The 17,312-nt window shown below is 36.5% G+C and overlaps 1 protein-coding gene across 2 annotated transcripts in view; it reads right to left on the reverse strand.

The window, feature by feature from the left end:
- Window positions 1-17,312, reverse strand: part of stmA (Protein EFR3 homolog stmA) — a 382,799-nt gene that overhangs the window by 258,062 nt on the left and 107,425 nt on the right. The gene's annotated exons all lie outside the window — the stretch shown is intronic.

Consider the following 17,312-nt stretch of genomic DNA (forward strand, 5'->3'; position numbering starts at 1 on the left):
AATTGAATCTTTGAATTTCTTGATGGATAACTGTCTTAAACAGAATGGGATGAATGGAACATGAAGATCAAGAATTTTCAAGTTGGTCATACTGTTAAACTGTGAATGAAATTGTTTTGTATATTTTTGTTTTTGTTTTTTTTCATTCACATTTAACATAATTTACCATATACCAAGCAAGACTTGTGTAAATATTATTTAATGTAAACAACTTATTTTATAATTTAATATTCATATAACTACCTTAATTTTGTCTAATATTTAATTATTTAATCAAGATATATGTATTAATAATGAAAAGACTGTATTAAATATTATTAAGCTATTTTAATTATTACTATGTTAATGTTATAAGAACTTGTATTTGATAATTTAACTGTGCATTATTTGAAATGTAAATATTCTCTATTTATTCCTGTTTGTAAAGTTTAACGTTATGTAATAGCTCAATTTTATTATATTTTGTTTTGTTGTCATGGAAATGTATGTAAGTGAAAGAGCACGTTTTTGGAACAGAATGTGGGGAGAAAGCTGAAAGATTACTAAAAAGGAATTAATTAAAGAGATCACGTGAAGAATTTAGGCGGGAAAAACGGATATAAAAAGCGAGGAACGTTGGAAAAAGGAGATTAGAGATTTATTAGAGAGAGATTGGCATTAGGTTGGAATCAGGCATTCGGGAATCACAGTGCGATAATAGCGAGTCGGCAAGTCACTCGAGCAGCTAAATAAATTCTATTAGTCGAAAGGCGGTTAGCTAATAAATTGTAGAATAACAATTACAGCTGCGGAAAACAGCTGAGTGACTACTAAATAGACTAGCGATGTTTCAGTTGAGATTCAATTTCAGGGCCGACCTTTCAAGGACATACGGAATCTTGAAGCAAAGCACTAAGTTACTGGAGAATAGTTGAGGCTGTAAAAGTCGAAGTTTACCGTTAGCTGTGTTTGGAATTATAGTGCCTAAGGAATTAATTGAATGCCGGATGAATGAACAACTGTGCATATAAAACCTAAAGTTAAGGAATTGTTGTGTTGCCTTATTTCATGAGTGATCAGTATTACTTTATGCAACAACGTTTGTTTATGTGTATTGTGACCGATGATTAATTTAGTTATTGCTTAGAAGAATTATTTAATGAGTGCCGTTTATTGTTAAAAGTGTTTACAGTTATAAATAGTGTTTACGTATAAGTGGAAGGAAGAGAAAAGATTATCGGTAAGACTATTCCAACCTTTAGTATTCTATGCAGAGAAGTGTGTGTGTTTCATCTTAGAATTTCCTTATGTTAACAATAACTATCGCGAAGATTAACTGAAGCGAAAATTTAAAAGTGTTTGCTTGTAAACCGGTGTTACTGCGATTTTATTGTATTTTGGAACTTAAGGAACTGTGAGAAGACTGTATTAGAGATGACAAATTTACCATTGTCTGAGTTTGTATAACAGTGTTATCAGAAGGACTGAAGTGATTATAATAACTTAATTAGTGATTTGGACTTAAGTGTAAAATTTGTGATTTTAAAATTAAATGTTTGTTTTTGTTAATGAAAAGTTGTATTTTGCCTGAATCTCTTTTACTGCACCATTCATAAAATATTCGAACCAAGGCGGGTGAATTAAGTTAGTTAAATATACTCGGCCAGCATATATATTAAGGAGAGATAATTGAGGGTTGATTTATCTTCAATTCTTGAACTAATCCAGATATAGAGTGGCGCAGTCTATAAATATAAATTTTCTCTATATTTGTGTTAAAAATCAACTTACAACTTATCAAACGGTTAAGAACATCATAATAGTAACCGTGTCGGATCCAAAGTAAGGATTGACAAGAAGTAGGATCCAACAATACCATCAGAGGATCTGAATGTGACTGTGATGTCATACTTGCCCTGCCAGTTGGTGAGAGTGACCATGCAGTCCTGACTTGAAGGATGAATAGCCATGTAGAAGTATAAGGTCAGCAGAAATCTATTTGTAATTACAAGTCAGGTGACTATAATTTGACTTAGGAATCAGCTTGCAGCAGTATAATGAATATAAGGAAGACAGGGTCAGTAGTGCATAGGAGATATGAAAAAATTGTAGACAGCAATGGCAGATTGTATACCTTGAGGGAAGAAGATAAAACAATTTGCAGTCAAAAGGATGACAAAAGGAACTGCAGATGAAAAAGAGATTATTGAATACATTTAAGGTGAGAAGCAGACAACAGCTGCATGAGGAATACAAAGCTTTAGGCTAGGAAAGTGACGAATATTGTAAGCAGAGAAAAATCAAAATATGAGAGGAGACTAGCAGTGCAATCCAAGGCGAATCCTAAGGAGTGTTTTCCCCATGTGGTGAAGGAGGAAAAATGATAGCAGACAGATTACCTTGCTGGATGGAGATGGGACACTCTCTGGTGACCAATACAGATGACATAGTTCAGATATTTAATGATCACTTTAGATAAAAAGCCAAACGACTATTTTTTCTGGCAAAGTTAATTAAATTAAGGGGATAAAAATCCCTTATTATTTTACAGCCCGTATGCGAAATTCTGAGATCAAAAACTACGATCTAAAAGTTTCATGCCAAAGAACTATCGGCGAATCCATGCGTAAGTGTTGTACTACCAGGTGTTTACTTATGCTTGGATTCGCCGATAGTTCTTCGGCATGAAACTCTTAGATCGTAGTTTTCGATCTCAGAGTTTTGCACACTGGCTGTAAAATAAGGGATTTTTATCCCCTTAATTTAATGATCACTTTATTAGGGTGTTCTATCCTGGGACAGCAGGCATTATGTCAAGAAGAATAACAAGTGCTGAAGTATTAGGAGTAAATGAAGAGGATATATTCCAAATACTGAGTACACTATGTCAGTAAGGCAGGGAGACTAGATGGAATTTCACTATGTGTTTTAAGGGACTCTGCTAAGAAACTGGCTGTGTCTTATTATCCTTTCAGAGTGGAAGAATGATAAGACAGTGCCATTGCATAAGGGTAGTGGTAAAATGAAGATATCAAACTATAGGCTGGTTTGAATTTTTTGTGTAGTTTTTAAGATTTTAGAGAAATTGGTAAGAACTTATATAGAATTGTGCAAATGAGGACAAAATATTACTGATGCAGGCCAGCATAGATTTGTTAAACAGCTATCTTCTTTTAGTATGACAGAGTAACAGAGTAAAAAGAGCACTGGATGTGGGCAAGACATGTACACTGTCATTTTTTTTTTTTTTTTTTCCAAAGGGATTTGACAGGGAGCCCAGCAAGTCGATTTTTAAGTTAAAATATATTGGTCTGGATATCAGTTTAGTGGATTGGATTTGTGACTGGCTCTCTGTTAGATATCAGAGAGTTGTACGAGGGTGGTCTGAAAAGTTCTCGACCTAACAATTAAAATTGAATTTATAATTTCAAAATTATTTTTATTTTTCGACATAATCTCCCTCAAGACTAATACATTTATTCCAACAATGCTCCAGCACCATTATCCCATCCCTGTACTGGTTCTCAGTAAGATCTGCAAAATACCCCGAAAAACGCTGACCAGCAAGGAAGAGTTTTAGTTTTGGGAAGAGATAGACGTCAGAGGAAGCCAAATCTGGGGAATAGGGTCAATGTTCCAACAATTCATAGTGCAGATCCCTTAATTTTCCCATTGCCAAAACACCTTTGTAGGCAGGTGCATTGTCCTGATGAAAGATGATTTTTTTCTTCTGCAAACCGGGTCTTGTCTCACCTAGTCTGGTTAAAAGATCAGAATAATATTCCCCTGTTATTGTTTTACCCTTTTCAAGATAATAAATAAACAATTAATTATCATCCCTTTAGCATTCCAAAACACCAATGCCATGACCTTTCCTGCTGAAGGAACTGACTTTGTCTTCTTTGGTGCTGAACAACCGGTTTCTGTCCATTGTTTTGACTGCTGTTTGGATTCTGGTGTGTAATGGTGAATCCAAGTCTCATCCATAGTAATAAATTGACAACAAAATCAGTTTTATTCTTGTTAAATGCTCCAAGCATTATTTATTCAGAGATTTTCATGTGAGTGCATTTTTGATCTGCTGTGAGCAAGCGTGGCACCCATCTTGTGCAAAGCTTTTTCATTTGCAATTCTTCATGCAAAATATATCCTATACATTCTTTTGAAATGCCTATAGTCTCAGAAATTTCACGCACTTTGACTCGCCAGTCATCCAATACCATATCATGCACTTAATCAATAATTTCTTGTGTTGTTACACTTTATGGACATCCTTCACACTGATCCTCTTCAAGGCTGGCACAGCCACGTTTAAACTCGGCAGCCCATTTCTTAATTGTTGAAAATGAGGAGAAGAGTGCCCATAAACTTTTATGAACTTCGAATGAATTTCTTTTGGTATTAAACCTTCTTTTAACAAAAAATTTTATAACCACACATACTCAATTTTATCCATTTCAAGGGATGCAGACAACACTTTTGCTTCAGACAGCTGTATAAAACAAACTACAGTAAAACCTCAATATAACGGACTCATTTGTGTGTGGTGGTGGGGTCTGTTAAATCCTAAAGTCCATTCTATAATAAAGTAGATTTTCCAAATGCATTGGCCGGCACACGTCAAAACTGTCGCAGAAAGTCATGGCACATGACAAAAGAACCAATTACAGTGTGATCACGTGCTAATCATTCGCCAAATATGTTTTATGAGTGGTGACTCATTTATGTCGGCTAAATTACTAGTGTTTTTCCAACATATGATGACCTATTTGCCAAAATTTGTTAAAAATAACAGGAAATTAATAACAAAAAATAACCTGTTAATTTAATTATAAGCTAATCTTGGTTAAAAGCATTTTAAAATTAACATGTTAATTTTCACAGTGACATATGGACCGGAAATTTTGTCCGTTAAATCGAGGTCTGTAAAATCAAAGGTTTACTGTACTTGATAGAATGATTTCCAATTTCACATGGATGCTTATGACAGATGTACCAACTTAGAAAAAAAATCTCTTGATTTTTGCCATCTATGATCGAGGCCGAGAAATTTTCAGATCACTCTCATATATGGGGGGATGGAGATTATCAGGGAATAGGATGGTTACAAGTGGTGTTCCACAGGGTTCAGTACAGGGATCATTACTGTTCAATCTTTAAATCAATGATATGTTCACAAGAATACAGGAAAATGTTGTTTGCAGATGGTTTGAAGCGTGGTAGAGTTATTAGTAATAGTGCTGATGTTTTGGCTTTTCAAGAGAATTTGAATAAACTGGAAAGGTGGGTAAATGAATATCAATTATCAGTTTAACACAACTAACTTAATCTTTTGAAATTTTGGATCAATAGATGAGATGCTTCTTATTTACTTGGAGTTATACTGGAAGAAGTGGAGGATGCAAGGGCTCTTGGGGTGATTGTAGAAAGAAATTTGAAGTTCAGAGAACATATTGTCAAGATTGTGAAAACATATCACAGAACTGCTGCAATATTGAGGAGGACACTGACCACAAGATATAAAAGTATGGCGGTTCCATTGTATAAAGGATTTGATCAGAACACATGTGCAGTGCTATGCTCAGGTGCAACAGGATTTGAAGTAGATGTAGTAACCTAGGAGAGGGTGCAGAGATGGATAACAAAAATTATAAGAGGACTGTACACTGAGGGCAAGCAGAATGCAGTTTGGTGGATAGAAGACGAACAGGGAATATGACTGAGATATTTAAGCTGTTGAAGGGTTATTATCATACCAATAGTGAGGAGATTATTCATATGATAAAACAAGGGGAAGGTAAAAAGGGCCATCCCTAGAATTTACAAAAAGAAATAGTGAGTAAAAGGATAAGAAGTATGTTTTTTTTGCATGGAGAGTGATAAGAGCATGGAATCATTGCCTAGGGGGTGGCAAAAGTGAAATGATGGATGAGTTTATGGAGTGATATGAAAGACTCTGTACTGACTAGTGGTGACCTCCTACAATGAATCTTGTGACTCCTTTCTGAACGTCAAGAAAAAAATAATATTAATAATACTGTAAAACTGGCCAAAGAAGTTCATAAAATTACTTGGTTATTAAAGAACAAACTGACAAGCAGAGATAAGGATATTATCATTCCTCTTTATAAGCTTTGATATGATCCCATCGAGATCTAGTCACTTGGTTTTCTTGGGGATAAGCAAAAAGTGGAGAAAATCAAGAATAGTGACCAAGGTCGTGAGTCGGCTGCAGAAAGCTCCCTATGAGGACAGATATCGAAGGTTGGTTTGTTGGAGAAGTTGGTTGGTAGGTGGAAAAGAGGGGATATGACAGAAACATAACTTAAAGGGTTTTATAGGATTGATGCAGAGAAAATTTTTCACCATTGACTAGAGGAGTCAGAACAAGGGGTTGGTCCTGAAAAATTCAATAACAATGTAGTTATAGCAAGGGTGTCAAGGATGAGATTTTTTTTTTTTTTTTTTGCTTGAAAAGTGGTGAATGAGTGGAATGGGTTGCCAGAGGGTGCTATGAATACATTTGTCAACAAATGTGGATGAGGTATGATAAGTATTATGTAGACAGAATAACAGTTCTTGTGAATGAGAATACAAATCTCAGTTAGTACGGGTTATTGGTAAGCTTTTAGTAAGCGCTCAGATTCAGCATTTTCTCCTTTGTAATTATGTGAATAGGATGCTGAGACTTCCCAATGTTTCTTCTCAGGGATGAATTGTATCATCATATATTGGAGAAGTTTGTATTGTTGTTATTATAACAGCGACCTCCATTGAGTCAGCAGATTCAATACAGGAGACAAACACATCATAAATATGTAGCAACGTATTTATGATTTGTTTGTGCACTGCCAAATAGGAAAGAATGCCAGAAAATATAACCAGAATCCAGAGCAAGTAAACAGATTAAGTGTTTTTTTTTCACAATGCTCATAATGAAACTAGTGAAGAGTTTTTGCTAACATAACACAGTCATACTTCATCCAGCCTCTGGATATTCTTCTTGAGTTAGCCAAGAAAGAATACATGATTTGCTGTGAGTGAGTAACTAGAGCAATGCTTGAGGTCTAAATCACTGAAAGATCTGAGGCTAAGGTCACAATGATCTAGGCATATGTAAAAATGTAAAGTTCAGTGAGAGTCTGGTTAATCTGTACCTTCACATTAGTGAACACAGATATATCTCCCAACAAACGATAGTAAACCAACATCCCTCAAAGAAAGATCAAAACCTCTGTAATAAACTACTAAGTGGCAGATGAACTGCATCATCTTATGTAATGCTGTTTCATCCTTTATTTGAAGGCCTGAAGTACACAAAATACATAGCTAGACTGCACAGCAGTTTCAATTTATTTTTCCTCATTTTTTACACCATGCAGAATCAGACATCATAGAGAGAATGAAATTGCTTTATTTGAAGGAAACAGCTTTAAAATGGTTATTCTGTAGATTAACACTGGATACCTGAAGGAAAAAATCCAAAAGTAATGCTTTAGGAAGTAACTAGGTGTTTAGTAAATAATTTTGATGCCACCATTTTGCAATGTGTACTGATCTGCCATACCAGCTTTGCTTATTTGCTTATTCCATTATTTATTTCCATATTTAATTTGCCATCTGTTACAACCCAGCCACAGTGGATGAATATCTCTATAACTGAGTTCTACCAAAATCAAAATTTCTATGATGTAATCCTATTACAGAGCCTTCTAGATGTTGAAAAAAGTGAATATAAATGGAGCAGAAGAAAGAGGGCCAGGGAGGGGGAAGAAAAGAGGTGGGGGGGACACTAATAGCAGAAATGAACAGAAAGAATTTTGGCAGCCATAGGTGAAAGACTTTGCCAATGTTACTGACACACGACTTACAAGCGATGGTCAACTGACACTAATAAGCAACTGACTCTTCCTATTTTGCTGATATTTTGTAAGTCTAAAGTGACAACATTCCTCAAAGAAAGAGGAAAGCTTTTGCAGTAAACTACTAAGTGACAGATTAATTTCTTAATCTTATGTAATGCTGTTTCATCCTTTGACAAGTGGTTTTATAATGCATGCAATGACGGCATTATTAAGGAAAATGGCATATATGGAAGACAACACACAAGACTGTAATAACAGAGCAGGAATGAGTGCCTTTGTGAACAATTCTTGTTTTCCAAAGTTAACTTAAGGACATTAAAACCCTATTTGTTGTGTGTTTATTCATCATATCAGTTTGTGTATGTATATTAAAAGACAGGACTGTAGATACCTTGTTCGAGTTGAGATAACAGAGAGAGTGAACTAAGTAAAAGAATGTGAAAATATCTGTTGAAGAAGAATATGATAAACTTGTAATGCATATAATAAATTTAGTTAATCCTTTATCCAAGTGCGTGCAAACAAAGTTTGCGCCTGAAAGTATCTTCAGGACTGGGGTAAAGTGGTACAACACCGGGCAACTCCTTGCAAAGGTGGACCAAGCTACCAACACTCCTATCCCAGTATCTCCCATAATGCAAAACACATCTCCTTGCGGATATTATAATGTTATGCATTAAGGGAAGGGCCACTACCCAGATTAGTTTCGAACCTTATTGAGGTCTCTTCAGTGGGAGCCAGGCCCAAGTGGAGATACCAGGCAGAAGTATTAGCAAGGTCATCTCCTCCTATAGGAGCTGCCAAACGGTGTGCCACCTTGATGTTGAAAGTTTATTTTTCACTTGGTCAGACTATAATAAATTTAGTTTAATCCTTTATCCAAGTGTGTGCAAACAAAGTTTGCACCTGAAAGTATCTTCAGGACTGGGGTAAAGTGGTACAACACTGGGAAACTCCTTGCAAAGGTGGAGCAAGCTACCAACACTTCGATAGAGAAAAATTGTGGAATCTAGAGAAATCATCTTCAATCCTATTCATCTAAATAACAACTTGCGCTACAACCTCCCAGATAGTCATTCAGCTGTAATCATGTACTGGCATTCATGTGAGGCTGCAAGCACGTGCTCTCCCAACAATGCAACAAACGAAAGAACAGCTTCAAATACAACTACAACGTTTTCATGCTAATTATGTATAGAGACTGTCTATGCTGTTCATAGTCTTTTAATCTTCAATGTTTAGTGTTTTTTCTTTCTTTTATAATGTCACCTGAAGAAGGCTGTTACAGGCCGAAACTAGTAGTGTTTTTATATTAAAACATTTTTTACTTAAATCTCAGTTCTAGTCATTCAATTTTTTCATAAAACTATGTATGTTAACCGAGTTAATGATCATTCTGTCATATATATATATATATATATATATATATATATATATATATATATATATATTCTTCCTGTACATCCCTCAATTCTAAATACCAATTTATTAAGTATTGGTTATATATTTCTCTGTATAGTTCCATTTAACTCATATAGCTATACTGTTCAAAGCAACATCTCTTGGAAACATCATGTCTTTTCCAGATCTTTGGTATATTCCCATGATTTTTGCGACCTTTTTTTTTTTTTTTTTTCAAGTAAAGGTGACTCTCACACTCACATACCTATAACAAATTACCAGAAAGTGCAAACTAAAATTCCACAGACACAATTCTATGCTAAAAAAAGATTCGTGATAGCAAACTATCTAATATAACAAAACTATTGTTGTAGTTCCTATTAGTTTGCTAGAGTGAAATCAACTGCAAAAATATGTTCCTGACAATCTATATATGACCTAGCTTGTTTTTTTCTCCAAGCTTTGCTTTTACAATTTTTCTTAAACTCTTCCCAACTGTGTGTGTGGGCAAGAGGAATAGAAGAAAGGAGGAATCTATTTACATTTTGCCTGAACTTTGGTTCAGGCAAAATCTTTGGAGAAGGCAGAGTGGGGCAGACTGTTCCAAAGGACAGAAGGAGATGGAATGAAAAATGAGACAGTGAAGTTGGTTTGGTGAGTTTCAAGATGGACTGCAAAAGGGGTGTTGGTTAGCAAAAGGGTCTTGCAATGGGAATAATAGGTCTTGCAAGGGAATAACAGTGACCAATTCAGCAGAGTACTGTTCATGAAAATATCTGTAGAAGAGGCACAAGGCAGAAACTGAACACTTATGGGGGGGGGGGGGGTTTGAAGTGGGTAGGTGAGAGAGAGAGAGATCATTAATTAGCTGGACTGCCCTCTTCTGGATAGAATCAAGCAATCTTAGAGAGGATTTTGGTGAACCACTCCAAATATGGGAGCAATATTCCATGGCTGGGTGGATTTGGGCTTTGTATAGAGTTAGCAGATATGAAAGTGTAAAATAGTGCAAAAAAGTACACACAAGTTTTTCATGGCTGCAGAAGACATAGTTGAAATGTGGTTGTGCCAGGAAAGATTGGAGGTGCAGATCAGTCCAAGAAGAGAAATCTGATCGTGTTTGGATATCTCATTGTTACTGACGGTAAGGGGGGGGGATGCAAGCTATTTCTTGCGAGAGATCAAACAGGACTGAATTCTGATGGCATTGAAGTTTACAAGGTTGTCCTTGCCCCACTGGGATATAGATAGGGAATCTGAGTTCAGGTCACTGGTCATTGCAGATCTTGAGGATTCTAATACTTGAGCACTACAAGGTTTGTCGAATGAAAAGGAGGAATGTGGAGTGCACTGTCATCGGCAAAGCTATGGATAGGACTAGAAGTCTGTGAAAGCAGGTCATTTATATACAAGAGGAAGAGAGTGGATAAAAGAACAGCACCCTGGGGTACTCCTGCACTGGTGGGGAAATCTGAGGAAAGGAAACCATCCACCATGACACGTAGTTAACAACCAGTGAGAAAGTTGGCAATTCAGTTGCAGAGTGAGGAAGGCAGACTATAGGATGACAGTTTGGTAAGTAGGACCCTCTGCCAAACCCGATGAATGCTGAGGGCAACTACGCAAATTTCTCAAAATTTCTCCATGGTTCGAGTCCATGGGTGGTGGTTAAAGCAAGAAGATCAACTGTAAATCACGAGTGGCAGAATCCATACTGCTGGTCACTGATTAGTTGGTATGTTACTATGTGGTTCAAGACTTGGTTGTTGCATAATTTTAAAGAGAACAAAAGTGAGAGCTCTTGAACAGTAGTTTGTTGGATGACTTTTAACACCTTTCTTTGGGATGGGCTGAATGTGGACCTGTTTCCAGGTCCACATGAGTAATATCAGTAAGCATGAGCTGCAAAAAAAGAAAATGCTGTGGAGGATGTATATAAAGAGAAAGGTGATGAAAAGAGAAAAGAATCTAGTCAGGCAGGAAATCCCAAAGAGTTCTTTCATTGCATGGAAAGTAAGAGGAAGAATGACTATGGAAGATAAACCTTAATGAGTGCTGATGGTCATAAGGTGAGAGAGGCAGATAAAATAGTTGGGTTACTAAGCAACCACTTTGCAAGGGTATATCATCCAAGTGAGGTTACTGCTATAACCTATGTGACAGACACTAATGTGGCTGAATTGAGTTTTATGAGAATGCGCAACTGGAATGCCTTTGACTAAGCTCTTTAATTTAAGTCCCAGCTCTGGTAGAGTTCCAAGGGAGTGAAAAGAGGACAAAATAATTCCCTTGTATACAGGAGGTTCAAAGACTACAGTAGCAAATTATAGACCAATCAGTATCTCAAGAGTGGTGTAGAAATACTGGAAAAATTGGTCAAAAAGAGAATCCAAGAGTGGATGGATAAAAATATGACACTATATGAGTGGCAATATGGCTTTATGAATGATCAGTCGTGCCTTAGTAATTTACTAACTTTTTATAGCAGTGCTGAGTCTCATAAAGGAAATAGCTGCATGATGATTCTGATGGATTTTGCAAAGGCATCTGAAAGAATACCACTTGGAATTCTGTTACAGAAATTACAACAAATGAGGATAGGGATGACTGGTTATGTGGATAAGAGGGTGGCTGCTGGAAAGATATCAAAAAAGTGGTATATAAAGGAGCATAATCTAGGAGAAAACAGGTGACAGTAGTGTGCCACAAGGTTCAGTGTTGGTACCATTGCTGTTTAATTTGGACATAAATGATACAGGAAATAACAGGAAATAACCTGAAAGGAAATATTGAGTTGTTTGCTGATGATATAAAATCAGATGGAGTAATGGTTAATCAAGGTGATGTGGAGAGCTTGCAGGTCAATTTAAATAGGCTGTGAGTATGGGCAAAAATTAATGGGTATCAGTTGAATGTGGAGAAATGTAAACTTATGTATTTTGGGATAAATAGATTACAAGCTGTGTACCAAATTGATGGAAATGTACCCCAGGGATGGTGGTAGACAGAGAGTTAAAGTTTAGAGGACATATTGCTAAGGTTGCTAAAGTAGCTCATAAGATTACTTGGCTATTGAAGAACACATTAATAAATAGAGATAAGGAAGTTATTATTCCACTTTATAAGGACATCCACATCTGTGATTACTGTGCTCAGGTCTGGTCTCCTAGGTTTCTTGAGGATGAGGAGGCAGTGGGGAGGATTCAGAAGCGAGCAACCAAGATGGTTGTTCGCTTCTGTGTATGGATTGTAGAAGTTGGTTGATAGGAGAAAAAGAGGGGATATGATAGAAATATTAAGTTGCTTAAAGGATTTTGTAGGATTTATGTAGGAGAAACGTCTCAGCACTTGGCTGGACGTGCCAGAACAAGAGGTCATCACTGGAAGTTTAATAAAGGTGTGGTTAGTAGGGGTGTGGGGACTAGATTTTTGCCTGGAGAGTTGCAAATGAGTAGAATGGGTTGCCAGAATCAGTTGCGAGTGCTTGTCTGTTAATTGGTTAAAGGAGAGGTATGACAGATTGTGTGGATAGTTCGGGTCTCCTGCAAGGAGTCTTTGGACTCCATGGAGGTGCCCATAGAATAATAATAATACTGTATTCACAAAAGGTTACTTTAATGTTAGCAGTTTAAAACATTACTTCTGCAGTTTTTAGCACTTCCTTTAGCAACTTTCATGGATGGCCCTTGTCTTCGCTCGTTCCCCTCATTCTACCACATGAAACAACTTCTCAGTGTCAATCCTGTAACTACTACTGAATAGTTAAAATGTCTCAATCATATCACCTCTCCTTCTTCTAGCTACAAAACCTTTGCAGTCCAGATTCCCTCCATCTATTCTCATAACTAACATTGTACATTCCTGATATCATTTTTGTTATCTTCCTCTGTAATCTTTCGAAGGTTAACACTTATCCCCTTCAAATCCTGGGGACCAAATCCGAACACAATAGCCCAGATGTGGTCTCAATGTGCCCCCCCCCCCCCGTCACTGATATAAAGGTTAAACAATACAGGTCCCAGTACTGAGCACTGTGGGGATCTCCATTTGTAGCCTTCTACTTACTGGATACTTGCTAATATAAAGCTCTATGATATCTATCAGATAGCCAATCCACAATCCAATTCACTATCCTGACAGCTAAACTCATGTGCTGTAACTTATATATCAGGTAACACCTCTGTCAAATGCCGTTGTAAAAAAAAAAATAAAATAAAAAGCATATACCTTTCCTTTTCCTTCATCAACTAATTGTTATTTATTATAAAAGTCAATCAGATTACTAAAACAAGAGTACCCCCTTAACAAATCCATACTGACTCTCAGAGATAACATTACCCTAATTCACCCAATGATGTATATGATCTCTCACTAATTTCTCCAAAAATCTTAACTACCAATGAAACACAAACTAGTCTACAGTTTGACACTTCCATTCTACTACCACTCTTACACAATGACATTATCTTACCCTCTATGGGCACCTTTCCCATAGCCAGACTCTCAATGAAAAGCCAGGTCAACAGAGCTGTCAGTTCTTTAGCACATTCCCTGAAAACCCATGGAGAATTCCCATTAACTCCCTTTGCTTTACTTACATCCCGAGTACTCAGTATTTGAAACACATTCTTCTCTTGCAGTTGAAAACCCCAAACCTGCCCCACTCCTCTAGTATTAAAACCTACCTCTCCAGGATGAAATAACCATTAAAGTGTCCATTAAACAACTTCATTATGTTAAAGTAAAGCTTCTAAAAAATTATATTCTTATTTAATCCTTTATCGAAGTATAAGCAAAGTTTGCATGTGAAGTATCTTCACAACTAGGCTATTTGCATATAGAAGCTAATGGTTTAACATTAATTGTCTTAGTATCTCATAATGCAAAGCATATATCCTTTCGGGCATGTATAATGCTATGCAATATGGGAAGAGCCACTACCCAGACTGGTTTGATCTTTAAAGTGCAGGGATCTCTCTCTCTCTCACTCCAAAAACTCTGAGTGACTTACAAGATCATTCTGATTCTCACTAAGTGAACCTGAAGGATCACTACTAAACTCATCACTCCTGGACAGGAAACTCAACAGAGGGTTCACTCAGTGACAGGCAAAAACCTGCCACAAAACAGACCTGCTCTACTCCCCAGGAAGCAAGCAAGCCTCAATTTCCATATACAAGTAGTGAAAAGGCATCACTCTGGATTACAGCAAGTTTTAGAAAGCTTTTTCACTTACTTGAGTATAAATTAAATTAAAGATGCCATGAAATTATATTGTTTAATGCTTTATCCAAGTGAAAGCAACTAAGCTAATTGTACACTCTGCTACATCAGTCACTCTACTCCCATCTTTGTCTATGTCAATCTTCCCCAATCATTTCTCCTGCTAATCTCCACATAACAAAAGTACTCCTTTGAATTTTCTGTGGATATCAGGGCCAATCTCTTCTCCTATTCTAGTTTGGTCTTCCTTACCATACTAGTCACACTCCTGGCCTGAGTCTTATATTCTTCATGTACCTGCCCTCCATTCCTCACAACTCCTCCATAACCTCTTTTTCACCTGCAGTTCCCATTTCATATTATTTGTCATTGACTTTACACCAAATTGTGTTCTCTTTTTCACTCTGTATACAACTTGCAATTAGTGCTAATAAATATTCCTTCACCAGTTCCCATGCACTGATGATATCACACCTTTCCAATTCTTCCATCTGTGGAACTGCCCCAAGATGATCTCTAAGATTATCATAATAACCTACCTTATAATTCCACATTCTCTGTTATCTTCTTGAACTGGGGTCAGAGATGCCATCTAAGGTACAATCAAATCTTTTGATGCTATACCCAAATCCAAAACTCTTGAACCTTGTATTCTTTTTACTACATGTTGCCTAAGATATTTGTCTCTCAAGAATTCCAGAAATTCCATTCCCTTACTATTATGTGAAGTTTCCTCTTCCCAATTTATGCTGCTGTAGCTAAAATCTTCTATAATGATCACTCTTTTTGCACTTGCCATGCTCATCTGCCTAAACATCTCCTGCTCTTCACCCTCTGTACTTCCTAGCTTATAGCAATACCCCAATAAATATCCTGTCCACCTCCAACTCATACCATATGCTCTAAAAACCATTACTGCCATTGCCTTCTAAATCCTTCAATGTGAGAGGATACTACTCATCACTTATCATAAGCAATACTCTTGCCCTTCCTATCTGCCAAAAAATGCTATACCCTGTACTTATATTCCTGTCAGTATATATCATCTTCCATCAACCATATCTTACTGATTGAGTAATCTTTTGACAGGCTAAGGCTATCAGTTCATCTCCCTTATCCCAGATACTCCCAACATTAGTATAAAAATTCATTAGTGCATTGTCAATGTTTCTATATTTATCATTATTCCCTCTACACTCCACTGGATGCTACATTACACTACGTGTTATCATACTTGAGTAACACACTCACTATCTTCCTTCTCTCTCAGTCTTCTGCCATATAAATTTAAGCATGAGCCCCAGATCTCTCACCACCCAATTGATACTGCCTATCGTGTTATTTGTATCTACCATCACAATCGCTCATCCAAACTTTCACTTCACTTAATTGGCACAGTCACGCTGTCCTTCATTCCTCCAGGCAAACACTCCTCTGGCATTCTATCTTACACTTCACAGATCATCGAATCTCCATATATCACGCCTCTTACCACTCTGTTCCTTCCTTGCTCGCATGCATCCCTTACTCTATCCCCTCTGCCACTTTCCTGCCTTGTTTTTTGTTATTCCACTTACCTGCCTTCCTGCCATCTCTCCATTCCTGGTTCTTGCACTGTCTCTCATTCCTTTGCTTTCCTTCTATCATTCCCATAACTTTCTCTCTCACTTCTATTGTCATTCACTTTGCATCTATTGTATCCAGTCTCCTTATCTCTTCTTTAATACTTCTTCACTCATTCCTCTTACATTACACTTCTTCTTTCAACACATCTTATCTTTATCTCCAAGCAATCCACTCTCACTTGACATTCATCTTCCCAGTCAACACCATCTTTCAAACCTACTACACCCCTTAATTTTATATTCTTACTCACATGCTGCTCATCTTCCTCATCCTTGATTACGCTACTCATCTCTCCTGATTGGCACTCACTCGTTTCTGATGTAATGTTAAGCTAATTTCAATATCACCAAGTTCTTCCCATTTTCTACATTTTAAGCAGACATGCACTTCCCAATCCCTCTTATACCACAAAATCCTGTAGTATGTTGTGTAAAATATGATTCTTAAATGGTGGAGGATTCAGGAATAATGAAAAACAAACCGAATTGCATCTGCCACCATTATCCAAACAGTGCAAAAATAACATTATCAAACTATTCTAAAATACTACATTAAAATACAAATTCAACAAGTGGAAACTATCCACAGATTATGTGTTCTATCTAGCTTAGACTCCCATAAATTTAAAGTAAAAACCACAATAAATTATAACGAAACTTTTCTTTTTTTCTTTTTTTGCTGCCACCTCGTAACGCTCAACTTTATCTAGCATGCTGTTGTTAACGCATTTTAGAAGCCTAAGTCCAATGTATGCTTGATGTTATAATTTTTTAACTGCAGAAATAAATGAATGAAGTAAACCTTAGTTCAATCCTGCCTGATATTAGAATTTTTAGGTACAAATATAAGGAGGTAGTCACAATCAAAAGAATGGTTGAAAATAAAAAATAAAAAATAAAAAACAGCATTTAAAATGAGAAAATTACTAGTTATCAAGTTTACAACAAACAACATTAATCTGAATCCTCAATGCACCTCTGTTTACTGTAGTACTATGCTCAAGATCTTAATGCTGGAACTAAGATGATGGAACTAACAGCACAGTTTAAGACCAAAACAAAAGAGTCTCAGTGCTGATTAATAGGAGAATGAACATAATGTAACTAAATGCAGTTGTATAAATTAATGTGGAGAAAAATAGAGAGAGAGAAAGATCATACATACAACAAAACAGAAATAAACATAACAATGTTCAAGCCAATTTTAAGATCTAGAGTT

The sequence above is a fragment of the Typopeltis vanoorti genome, chromosome 20, assembly GCF_054136105.1.
Source record: "Typopeltis vanoorti isolate ZY-2024b chromosome 20, IOZ_Tvanoo_1.0, whole genome shotgun sequence".
Lineage (NCBI taxonomy): Eukaryota > Metazoa > Arthropoda > Arachnida > Uropygi > Thelyphonidae > Typopeltis > Typopeltis vanoorti.